The 13,677-nt window shown below is 41.1% G+C and overlaps 1 pseudogene; it reads right to left on the reverse strand.

Moving 5' to 3' along the window:
* Positions 1-3,544: 3,544 nt before the first annotated feature.
* LOC107665929 (cyclic nucleotide-gated channel cone photoreceptor subunit alpha-like) lies at positions 3,545-5,994 on the reverse strand (annotated as a pseudogene).
* Positions 5,995-13,677: the final 7,683 nt, after the last annotated feature.

A 13,677-nucleotide genomic window follows, 5' to 3' on the forward strand; every position in this document is an offset into this window, starting at 1 on the left:
ATATATACACACATATATATATATATATATATATATATATATATATATACACATCTGATTTTAAATGCAATGCATTGATTAATATATATATATATATAGTGGGGAAAATATTTATTTGATCCCCTGCAGATTTTGTAAGTTCGCCCACTTACAAAGAAATGAAGGGTCTGTCATTTTTATGGTAGGTTTATAGGGATGCAGAAAAACAGCCCCAAAGCATAATGTTTCCACCTCCGTTCTTGACTGTTGGAATTGTGTTCTTGGGGTCATTGTCAGCATTTCTCTCCCTCCAAACACAGCAAGTCAAGTTAATGCCAACGAGCTCAATTTTGGTCTCATCTGACCACAGCAATCAAATAAATATTTTCCCCACTGTATACAGTATGTGTGCGTTGCGAGTGTGCATGAGCGCACGGTCTCCAGGAGAGCGCGCCAGCGCTGAATGGTTAAACACTGGCAAGAATTAAAAAGTAAAACAATTTATAAACTTTAGTGACGATGTGACACTGCCTCGATTGTGCAAGTGACAATTCCCGTGTCAACTGTACAGCGAGCAGCTCGCTTACAGTGCAGATGCGATGTGTGGTGATTTGAAGACATTTGCGTATTTTGAGAGAAATTATAATTATTTCACCCGCGCTGGACAGAGACTGACACATGCAGCTGCATGTCGTGCAAAACCTCTCACGGCAGGCGCGTCATCAGTAGCCGATCAATCGGAGCACCACTATTGACTACTGTACACACACACATATATATATATATATATATATATATATATATATTGTAGTTCACCCAAAAATGAAAATTCTGTCATTGTTTACTCATTCTCATGTTGTTCCAAACCTGTATGGGTGTCTTTCTTCTGTTGCACACAAAAGAAGATATTTAGAAGAATGTGTAACCAAACAGTTGACGGTAGCCATTGACAAGCTCGCACAAGCTCCCATTTTACACGGTCTGCTGTGCACTCAAGACTATTCTGTCTGACAGTCTCTCATCCACAAGTTTTGCTGCACTGCTCTCACCTCCACATTTACCTCACAATAGCAAACAGGAGAAAAGGCAGCCTAATTAGCACCCTGTGTTGCACAAAGTTCATGGTAGGTTGACACCTGATAGTTGTCATGTCATTCGCATTACAAGCTGTTCTTGTAATAATAAATGTGATAAGTCTTGCTGTTTCCATAATCAACTTTCTCAAATCTTTGGACCTGGAAAAACAACATTTATAAAAAATAGTACATTACAATTATAAAAAAAACAAATCTCTAATTAAATGCATGAAAATGTTTGAAATAAGTCTGATTGAATGACTCAGTATATGACCAATTTTACTTTTTGTAATTAGTGAGTATTCAAAACTGAATGTAAACAATAAACATAAAAAGGCTTTTTTCATTTGAAATATGCGTAGATGCTGATACCTAATTTCTTTTTACATGTCAGTCTCTCCGTGTTTCTCTCAGGAGTCAAACCTGCAACGTTTGCATTTCCAACACAGCTCCTTAACCACCCTTTAATGTTTGTTAGGTCTAATTGTTGGGCTACCATCCACCATGGAGAACCAACACTGAAGTCATAGATTGTCACATTAACAGCAAGTCTGAACAGGATCATGCCCACAACTGCACAGTATGGATGACTTGTAGATCTTTTTCCCAACAAATCAATCTACTATGAACACAAAATATTAGGAAAATTTCTAAAGTATCTTTATTTAATCCGGCACATATACAATTTTTCATTAGCTGAATAAAAATACACATACAAGAACTGAACATGATTGACTAAAATGGGGACTCTCCATTTTATTCTCATGTTAAAAATATACTTAAACACCCTCCATTTTATCAAATTAAAGGATGTTCTGCTTTGGTGTCTGGTATGATATGAAAGCAAAGCTTTGATATTGCAGATTAGACAACAAAGCTTAGAAGCAATTCCTAAGAACTTCTTCGAACATTGCAGCAAAATTGCAGGATATTTTTTGTATTTACCAATGCTGGTTAAAACACTTACAGCATGACATCTCACAGAGAGTATAACTGCACAATAACCCTCCTAAAATTCTGTTTAGGAATCACACTACCTGAAATTCAGACACTGCAATACTTAATAGCGACAGCATCAGCAACCAAATTGCCCAAAAATCAGAAGGATGATCTCGGCGCATTGTTGTCCGAAATTACTTCAAGACAATCCTGCATTAGTGAGCCTGAAACTGTCTGATCAGTCAATGTTTATGTTACCCGCCTCAAGTCTGGGAAGCCTGAGTGGGTAAGTTAGATGTACAACTCTGGCCAGCACTGTAATATAATGAAAAGAGACGCTGTAAGACAGTAATATTTAATTGATTCTGAATATTTTCTTTCCTTTCAATGAATTCACAACATTAACATTTTTAACTTTACAGAACAATCATTATTTGTTTCTTTGTAAAACAACACTTTTCAATAAAGACAGTTACATTACAATAAAGGCCTTTCAAAAGTTATTTGTGTCTTCAGTTCTGTAACATATTACTATCAAACACAATACATTCAGTTCTGTAACATATTACTATCAGACACAATACATTCAACTTTTACAGGATTTTCAATCAACCATCATGTATCTCACATCACCATAACATTCACGAGACATTAATCTAATTAATATAGCATTTCGTTTCATGCAATCCTCGTGTTTTACATGTACGTCGCCATTTTGGCTCTAACTCACGCATGTTTACACCGCCATTTTGGCTCTAGATAACTTCCAGTTGCAAACGCACATTTAACTCACTTAACCTTTCTCATCCAATAACAATCAACATTATAAACTCTGTATAAACACCCAAGAACACTTTTCACATATATATTTCCTCATGTTTCACTTCACATTCACTATTTGTCCCTCTTATGTCTAATACATAACTCATTACTAAATGCGTATTAATAAACAGTCTTACTCAATAACCCAACAAAAATAAACACATACATCTTTGAAACACAGTGTTTTACATTAGTTTCAACCAGTTTTTGAATCAGTTTTGCTCACCTGTAATATAATGAAAAGAGACGCTGTAAGACAGAGGAGTACTGGCTGCAGTCGTGGTCAATATTTAATTGATTCTGACTCGCCCGCTGCATTACCTTGAAACAATAGCGTTAAGCGACCTCTTCAGGTGGCAAGCATAACAGCAACAAAGCATTCTTTTCCACTCGGTGAACTGATGAATGAAAATGAAGATGATGAATTTACACCAATCTATATAACATAATTAGTGTTTTTAAGGCACAAATACCACCCAAAATTTTAAGAGGTGTTTTTTGTTCTCTACCCATATAGACATATGCATTTTAAGCACATTCATTTTTACCAACCACTACATTTACATGCCTTCACAAATTAGATTTAGGTCTTGTGAAATGCCAAGTCTCTTACTGAATCATCTATAAATAGTACATGTTCCTGCGGGACTACTTTGAGATCAAGCAATTCCTCTCAAATGATGCCAGATTCCTCTATATGGGTAAATGTGTAATCCATGAAGTCAAGTCTATTTCGGTGTAGATCTATTTGTCCTTATCCTCACAACCTCGTCCAAATCCTCCTGCCTAAGAGTCTTCACTCGGGCTTCCATGTTGGCAATCCTCTGTTTGATTTTGTTCTGGCTGGATGTCCAATCTGCCATAAGACAAGCGAATTTGGTTTGCATCACATCTAGATTGGTCTCCAAGACACTGACCTTTTCCTCCAGGTCCTTCGGGTCTGCGCCAGCATTGGCCGCAGCCTCGTCAATGAGATTGTCTTTCATCAGAATAGCCCTACCTTTCTCCTCTAGTGCCTTTTTGGCTTCTGCGTACTCGGTTAAGGCCTCCATTAGGTCATCTTTCGAGAGCGCGAACAGATCGGAGTATCCCACACTGCGTATGTTAGCAGTCCTGCGGTTACCGGCTTTACTTCCTTTGATGCCGAGAATGCCGATCTCTCCGAAGTAAGCGCCATCGCTGAGCACCACACACTGCGTGACGCCATCATCTGCCACCACAGCTAGTTTGCCTTCTTTGATAATGTACATCTCCCGGCCGATGTCACCCTTCTTGCAAATGTAGTCGCCCGGACTGAAAACCTGTGGTTGAAGTTTAAGGACGAGCTCAACAAGAAGACCTGCTTCACAGTCCTGGAAGATACGCACCTTCCGAAGGGTTTCCAGATGCACGTTGATGGCAATCTCCGCCTTGAGCTTATCTGGGAGGTTCTTGAGCACTTCCTTTTCGTCGCAGGTCTTCTGTTCGGTCCAAAGGTAGTCGAATCACTTCACGACACGGTCCTCCAGATCTTTGGTGACCTTCCGGAACTGCATGTACTGCTTGATGGAGTCGATCTTGGCCTGGAACTCCACGCGGGATGCATTCATGTTGGAAATCATGGCACCGACATTACCAACGATGGTGGCAAAAATGAGCACGCCAATGAGAAAATCAGAAACGACAAATAAATACTCAACATCTCGGACGGGTGGTGGCGTCTCTCCAATGGTGGTGAGTGTGACTCACAAAGGAATCTATTCCTGATTCCAAGCCTTGAGCTCTACCCCGGGCCCAGGACCTGAGACGTTTTCACTGGGGCGGTACAAAAACTCAAAGGTACATCTAAATGGTACATATTATTAACTTAAAAGTACATTTAGGACCTAAATTGTCCATATTATTAGGCACCACCCCAGTGAGAGTTTGGTACCTTGTTTTTTTTGAGAGTGTTGTGTAATGTAGTGTTTCTTTTCCCTTTAATTAAGAAGGGGGGAAATGTTGAGAGTGGGCTTTTGCAGCTGTGTATATGTCTGTCTATGAGATTAAAACTTTCATGCTTCACCGTTCCTTTGGCCTGGTCATCTTGCAAGTTAGGGGGACATTTCAGCTTTAGAATAGCACAGTATGTTCCTTTTTTCAGTTCCCGGCTGAGGTTCAGTGATATTCATCCCTCTGTGCAAGCTACTGATAAAGTTCTGCCACAATCAGCATATGTTTAGCTTTACAACAAATGTCATCAAAAGCCCTGCTGATTCGGATTACAGCACGAGACGGGGGAGGGGAGGTGTAAAGATGATGTCACACAGCTCACATGTGCCTTTACAATGGGTGTGACTTCAGTCATGTCAAGTAGAATGGAAAACAGCTAATCTTTATCTAAGTAAAAAAAAAGGATAAAAATAAAAACTGATAATAGTTTAGTTTAGTTTATTTATTTTTAAAGCACTTATAAAACAGTCTGGCTGACTGACCAACGTGCTTTACATGAGCAGAGTAACAAATACAATATAAAAATAATCTGAATAAACATAAGCAAAGTACACAAATACCAGATTAAAACATAAGCAAAGATCAACATTTAACGCATGTTAAAAGCAAGTGAAAACGAATGGGTTTTAAGAAGAGATTTAAAAACTGGTAAAGAGGGGGCATTCTAAGTTCTACTGGCAAGCTATTCCACAGTCGAGGACCTACCACTGAAATGGCTCGATCCCCTCTGCATTTTAGCCGTGAGCAAGGGATTGTCAATAAATTAAGGTAACCAGATCTTAAACTTCGAGGAGGGTTATAGGGACACAGTAAATAATTAAATAAGTAAATAATAACTGAATTAACACAGCAACCTATTTGTAGACTGCAATTCTTATCAAATTAAGCAGCAGTATATTTAGGTGTGTGGATTTGTGTAGATAAGATGAAAAACCTAACTTTTGGAATCTTTGTACTCTAAAACGCTGGTCGGTTACGGAGAAGACCTACCTCATGGTCTTTGTCTGGGGAGGCCTAGCCGAGCCCTTCAAGTCCCTTATGCCTTGCTGGCCCCCCGAGGAGTCACTGGAGGAATATGTCAATCGGGCTCTGTACTTGAGTGGCTCATCCTTCAGGGTGGAGTTCGCTGTGGAGCCCGCTCACAGTTCTCTCGGAGCGGCGATCCAGGAGACTTCAGAGGTCTTGCCAGCTGTTCCCAGAACCTCATGCCCGTTCCTGGGTTGGCCTGGGCTGATACGCAGCGTGCAGGATCCTCCGCTGAGGTCGGTGCGAGCGGCGGTGCACGCTCACAAAAGCTCCGGAACCGGCGGTGTCCGCTCACAGTTCCCCCGAGGCGAAGGTGTTCACTCACAGTTCTCCCAAGGCGGCGGTGTCCGCGCACAAAGCTCTAGAAGCGGCGGTGTCCGCTCACATATCTCTCGAGGCGGCGGTGTCCGCTCACAGTCCCCCCGAGGTGGCGGTGTCCGCTCACAAAGCTCCAGAAGCGGCGGTGCCCGCTCACATATCTCTCGAGGCGGCGGTGTCCGCTCACAAAGCTCCAGAAGCGGCGGTGTCCACTCACATATCTCTTGAGGCGGCGGTGTCCACTCACAGTTCCCCCGATGTGGCGGTGTCCGCTCACAGTTCCCCCGAGGCGGCGGTGTCCGCTAAAAGTTACCCCGAGACAGGCAGCGGTATCCGCTCACAGTTCCCCCGAGGTGGCGGTGTCCGCTCACAGTTCCCCCGAGGTGGCGGGGTCCGCTCACAATGCTCCCGTGGTGGCGGTGCCCGCTGAGGTTCCCCCCCAAGGCGGCGGGGCTTGCTTCTGGAACTCGCTGATATTTCCTCTGAGGTGGCGGGGCTCGCTTCTGGCCTTCCCGAAGCGGCGCAGCCCGCTGATGTTCCCTCCAAGGCAGCAGAGCTCGTCTCAGGCCTTCCCGAAGCGGCGGAGCCCGGTAGTACTCTCTCCGAGGCAACAGGGCTTGCTTCTGGCCTTCCCGAAGCAGCGGAGCCCGCTAGTACTCTCTCCGAGGCGGTGGAGCTCGCTTCAGGCCTTCCCGAAGCGGCGGAGCCCACTGATGTTCCCTTCGAGGCGGCGGGGCTTGCTTCTGGCCTTCCTGAAGCAGCGGAGGCCGCTGATGTTCCCTCCGAGGCGGCGGGGCTTGTTTACAAAGCTCCTGAGGCAGCGGTTCTCACTCACAAGGTTCCCGAAGCAGCGGAGTCCGCTGATGTTCCCTCCGAGGCGGCTGGGCTTGCTTCTGGCCTTCCGAAAGTGGCGGAGTCCGCTGATGTTCCCGTCCGAGGTGGCGGGGCTTGCTTCTGGCCTTCCCGAAGCGGCGGAGCCCACTGATGTTCCCTCAGAGGTGGCGAGGCTCGTTTTAAGCCTTCCCGAAGCGGCGGAGCCCGCCATTGCCCGTTCCAAGGCGGCAGCTCCTCACACACCGCTGTGGTTGCCGCTGGTTCTGTCCTGGGTCCCCATCCTGCCGGCTCTTCCTCAGTCCCCAGGTCCCCCTCCAGCACACGGACCTGGCCCCCCATCCCTCCCCCTACTCCGCCCCGTTCTGCCGTCCCCCTGGTCGGGTGCTTGGGAACGTCTGGAAGCCCTGCATTTCTCCCTCTCACCACCAGAGGTCGCCATCTCCCGTCTTCCCGGACTCCATTCCCCAAACTCCACACACCTGTCACTTATTACATCCTCAGCTGTTCCTCATTGTCATGGACTATTTATACACCACACTCCCACCACTCTGCCTGGCTGAATTGTAATTGTAATTGTAGTAGTTTGTATGTTGGTTGATGCAAACACGTTGGTTGGCGAACTTGTATCCCTCACCTGATCCTGTTTTGTTGATCCATCCTGATCTGTTTTTTGTTTCTTTTTGTCTGCCTTTCTGTTAAATTAATTAAATCTAAGCTTCACCTGCTTTTGGACCCAGACCCTGTTTTTCCACGGTGCTCCCTTACCGCTTCGTGACAATATGTCTTCACTCAGATTTCACTTTAACAGACTGATAAGCTCTTTTGCACTACACTCGTTATATCTTCACAGTTGTTTATATCACTGGTTTGCACTATAACTGCCATGTGCCTTATGCCACTTTTTCTATCATCTATCTATCTATCTATCTATCTATTTTTTTTTTACAATGTCCTTATTTGTATATTGTATAGGTTGTATTTTATATATATATATATTAAACTGTATTTATCTGTATTATGTCTACTGTTAGTGTTAAGTGTTAACTGTATGCACCAAGGGTCTGAGAGTAACGCAATTTAAATTCTCTGTATGTATGTGCTGTACATGTGGCAGAATTGACAATAAAGCAGACTTTGACTTTGATTAGGTAAATGTGTGTGTACATATTTATCTATAGGTTTGGGACAGAAGTTAAATCTAACAAAACAAAACCTCCCATTGGGGTTATTCTAGGTTTTCAAGGTTATCATCAATTGAATCCAAACCTATATATATATATATATATATATACTGTATATACAAAGACATTATTGTCTAACAGACATTTCTGCTGTTCTGTTATAAAAATCTTACTGATTTCTTCCTAATGTGAGCTCCATACTCTCCTATTTCATGCTATATGAGCCATAAAAGCCTGATGTATCAAATATGATACTGAAAAAACACAGATGCAAACTGTTTTTAACACACACACACACACATCAATCCTCGTGGGGACGTGCGTAATGGCGTAATGGTTTTTCTACTGTACAAACTGTATTTTCTATTGCCCTACACTAAACCTAACCCTCACAGGAAGATTTCTTCATATTAAGATTATCAAAAAAACATCCTTCTGTATGATTTTTAAGCTTGTTTCCCCATGGGGACCTCAACTTATGTCCCCACGGTGACAATAGTCCCCATGAGTCGATGTATATTCAGGTTTAAGTCCCCACTGGGATAGAAAAACATGTACACACACACACACGTTAGGTTTCCATGTTGTATAGAGACAATCGACGTTATGATTTTTACACTTTACAAAACTGTACACATTTTCAATCCCCTTACCCTAAACCTACCCCTCACACAAAACGTCTTGCTGTCTTAGATTTAAAAAAAAAATTATTCTGTATGATTTATAAGCTTATCATGTGGACCAAAAAAATGTGCCTACAAGTATTTTGGATATTGCCATCTTTGTGGGTACATTTTGACCCCATAAAGTAGGGAATACCTGAACCACACACACACATTCAAGGTCTGTGTGGTTTATACATTTTATATATTTTTTTCTTATCTAATTGTGGATGTCCTTGAAAAAATAAGATGTGTGTGTGTTCTAAAAAAATTTATCCAGTTAGCTGTATATGAAACAATACAACTCTAAGGCTTTTTTAGATAGCAAAGTAAATTTGTTTATGTGTGTGTGTGTGTGTTAATAGGGACAGAAGGCAGGCAACATAAGAGCAGGAACTAGGGCGTTTGAAGGTAACAGTTCCAGTTAAGTTGTAACCCAAGATGGATTATATTCATGATGTAAGCCCTAGTCCTTCCCAGAAAAGACAAGTTATTATAAATAGCACAGGTGCATGCTCAGCATGGTTTATACAAATGCCTGTATATTTCATATTCTATTAATGCTCTTGTTCAGCGCTGACACGCGTGAGAGGGAACAACACTCCGCCCAGGCTAATTTTGTTGGGCTGTCAGAGATCAGGGTCAATCATGTGTGCTATTGATTTGTTTAGAGGGAATGTGCCAGATAACACATCAAAAGTTTGAAAGAAAAAAACCCATCTTTATCAAGGCAGAAGAAGAAGATAGAAGATTTGTGTTTATTCTTTTATTAATAGGATAGTGCAGCATGTATTTGTAGCATTGTTTGCTGAGTCTGTTCTCCCCACTGCTGCTAAACCATCTGCACACAGAGAGGAAGTGAACATTTCTGCTTACACAAGCTTAATATAATATTCCACCTACAGAAAAATTCAATATAACCACTCCATTGTCTGTTTATTCATTGCCCTTCGGCTCTAAGAACTGATAATATCTGAATAATCTAATATGCTTAATGCAAGAAAAGCAGTGTCAGTACAATGATAGTGTATCTCTTCTCTAGAGTTGACTTTAGGGGAAAGCAAATCCCAAAATGATTCTTTCTGCTCAGACTTTTATTTTATTATTCTTTAAATCAATTGGAGTGGTTTCTAACCAGGAATATAATGATCTTATGTTTCTGTAATGTGATCAGGTCATCATGACTCTTTAACCCTCTATTGCACAATGTTTCCTGTGGGAAACTAACCAATTTCATGCACTGTGTAAGCACATGATGCATATAAAATGTGTTTATAGTGAAAGAATGAGTTTGTATAAATACACCGTAAAAAAAAAATCCGTAAAATTTATGGTAAAAAAAACGGCAGTTGTGGTTGCCAGAGTTTTACCGTAAAAAATACAGTAGCAGCATTTTAGGTTTTACGGTTTTAACTTAAATTTACAGTTAAATACCGTAATTTCATTAACTGATATAATGTTAATTTACCAATCTACTGAAGTACTGAAATCTGTTTTGTACATTTGTAACACACTGATGACCACCAAATGCAGGTGGTGATGAGAAAGTCACATGATGAACCAAAGCCCATCACAAGCAGCTTTTAAATAATAACATATATAGAAGGTGCACAGTGTCATTCACACAAACACTAAACACCATCATGGTAACACACATGAAACTGAAATAATGCAATAAACATTCATTTAACAACATTAGGTGTAACACAAAACCCTAATATACAAAACTGATAAGAAAAAATCTAAGAAGAAACATAGTTATTTCAACAAAAAAACATAAAATTTGAAATGTAACGCAGGGAATTCTGGGAATGTCAATTTACGGTTATTCACTGTAAATTATACTGTCTTTTTCACATCCAAAAACAGTGTACTACCGTAAAATTACATGTAATGTCCAATACAGTTTTTCACCGTATATAGTAGGGGAATTTACCGTTAACCATTTAACAGGCATTTTTACAGTCTTTTACCGTTAAATTCACAGTCATTTTTTACAGTGTAAGTAAAAAGTTACTTTTTGTCACTATGTGCTGGTAGTCATTTAAAAATCTTTTTCTGGCATGGCGCACCATGTGGAGGACAAGAAATGTTGTTACCTGCCCTCAGATAAGCACTTCTGTGGATTTTCACGTATCAGAGCCCATTTTTAAAACAAAAACAATTGTTATATTCTGTAAACTAATTGTGTAAGGAATTAAATGTAACTAGAATGGATATGAATGCAGCCATATTGCACAGAGATAATTATGTTTAATTTAGATTTGTGTGTGTATCCATTTTTTTATTATTTACCTTTTTTTAAATGACCTAGTCAGTACATACATAGATGTTCATATATTAAACGTTAAAGTAAAATTATTCCTGTTATTTACTGTTTTCAACCTTATAATATTTTGACCTCAATCAAAATGGATAGTCACTTAACTTAACTGAATCAACCCATTTTTTTATCATTATGAAACAAACAAACAAATAAATAAATAATGAGTGAAGAAATGCATTTATACTGCAAAAGTAATAGTGTGTGTGTGTGTGTGTGTGTGTGTGTGTTATTCCAAAGGGTGACGTAGTGTGCAAAAATCAACATTAAAGAGGTGCACCTGGTGCTTATTCAGCCTTATAACCTCCATCATAAATCAACGATTGCATCTCTCCCACATAGAAATGTTTTATTGTGGTGACGCAGGCAGGCCTACTGAGTGCCTCCAGATGTGCTGGAACATTCCTTCACTCCATTTTTCCTTTTTTACCCTGTTTTATTTCTATTTTTTTAATGAAGAACTTTCCAAATGTATGGAGCCACCTCTCTCTCTGAATATATTTTGAGTAAAAAGCTATGCAGTGTTTATTTTTATTTTTTTCCCCAATTAATTACTGAAAGGATTGCCAACTTCAAGCTAGTTTTTTATTTTGTATTTATTTTTTGAAAGGTTTACATTTTTTTTACATTACATTATTACATTATTTAAAAAAATAAAGTTTATTAAATTAAAATAAACACATTTAATTAAAGTTAATGTATTAAATTTTTTAATTAAAAAAATATATCTAAAAGATTTGCAAGTCACAGAGTTGCTGATTTAACCTAAACTGAAGTACTGCACTGTGGTAGCTTGTAGTCATTAATAAACTTTTGATTAACTCTAATGCTTTAAATCAAAATCAGGGGACAACAAAGTGTATCCAGTGGCAGAACTAGAGTTTTATACATGGGGTGGCCAAGGCTACTTCAGGGGGTCCTTATAAATGAAAATTAGTGTGTAGCTAAATTAGTGTAAATTAGTAGGTTCTCATTTAAATTCACTTGGGATTCAGAGTATTTTTCCCCCACATTAATTTCATACGTCTAGTACAAATATGTTGTCTTGTTTCATTAATACAGTGTATACTTTTTATTTTTTGCCCTGAAAGAATGGAAATGAAATGTGACAACATGCGCAATATGGACATGTTGTAATGGGTTGGAACATGTGAGAGGCATGTTATAACATGACCAAACACAACTATTTGGCATAGTTAAAAACAATGTGAAAAAATACATGAAGAAACACATTTAGACACTCAGAAAAATACAGAGCTGCGCACACACACACACACACACACACACACACACACCCCTCCCTCACCCACAGCTATCCCAGAATAGGAAGCTCTCTCACGATCCAGGAAGAATGCTTTAATTTTCTTGAACTAATAATTTATGATTATTCAAGTTCTCTCTCTCAGTATTTATTCATTTGTTTCTCATGGTTTCTCAACAGAATTCATAAAAGTTACATATGTGAATTGCATTGCTAACGCCATAGAATAACATAGTTCTAAGCTGGGCCCATTGTAACCAGTGGAGACTCGTGGGTTTTAAAATGGAGGAGGCACACTAATTGTATTGGTCTGGGATCCCTGCCTATTATTATTATTATTATTATTACTGTTGATACCATTATATGAGCTGATGCCAGATGCATTTGCTTGGTTGTTTTTAGTCAGAAAACATAAAGACGACACACATACATCAAGATAATATAATTTCACTTACCTGGCCTATCACTTGAAGCAAACATCCATCCCTTCTTAAAAGTCTGTGTTAAAAGCGAGCTGCCTGTTGCGCCATTGAATTAAGACGACTGCTGTAGCCTATATCCAGCTTAGGCTGTTTCCCTAAATTTGTAAACATACTGTTTGAATGACAGCTTGGTAAATCTGTTGGTGATCAAATATTCAATAACCCTCAGCCCACCATCTATTCTGTACAAGCACCGCGGGTCTGCCAGTCTCCATCGTCTGCGTGGCTGGAGAATCCCTTGCCTCCGCCTCCAGCCTCTGAGTCCCAGACTCCCCCTCGGACCATTGAACTTTTCTCAACACTCCTCAGCGCTGAAAGTAAACACTCAATGGTGATTGGCTAATTTTTTTTTACCAACGGAGGCACGAGAGCTCAGCTCTCCCCCGGCCTCCCCATAATCCAGCAGCTCCACCATGGCTCCTAGCTCCCTCCTCTCCGCCGTGGTCTGGCAGTCCACTGGCTCCACCGGGCTCCCTCGTCCCTCCGGCTCCGCCTTGGTTTGTCGTCGACCGTCCGTCGCCTCGGGACTCCACTCCTCTGGCTGTACCTCGTCCCACCGTCTCTCTGGCTCTGTCAGCTCCTCCTCAGTCCTCTGTCACTCCGGCTCCACCGCAGCCTTCCGGATCCCCGCCTCCGCCACGGTCGCCTGAGCCATCTGCTCCGCCTTGGCCCTCTGGCTCCTCCTCGTCACCCTGGCTCATCGGCTCTCCGTCTATGCCTCGGGCTCCTCTACCTGCTCCACCACTGTCGGTCGGCCCCCTGGAGTCGTCAGCCCTTCCTCCACCATGGCTCCTCCCTCCGTC

The sequence above is a fragment of the Sinocyclocheilus anshuiensis genome, unplaced genomic scaffold (assembly GCF_001515605.1).
Source record: "Sinocyclocheilus anshuiensis isolate Anshui unplaced genomic scaffold, SAMN03320099.WGS_v1.1 scaffold775, whole genome shotgun sequence".
Taxonomy (NCBI): domain Eukaryota; kingdom Metazoa; phylum Chordata; class Actinopteri; order Cypriniformes; family Cyprinidae; genus Sinocyclocheilus; species Sinocyclocheilus anshuiensis.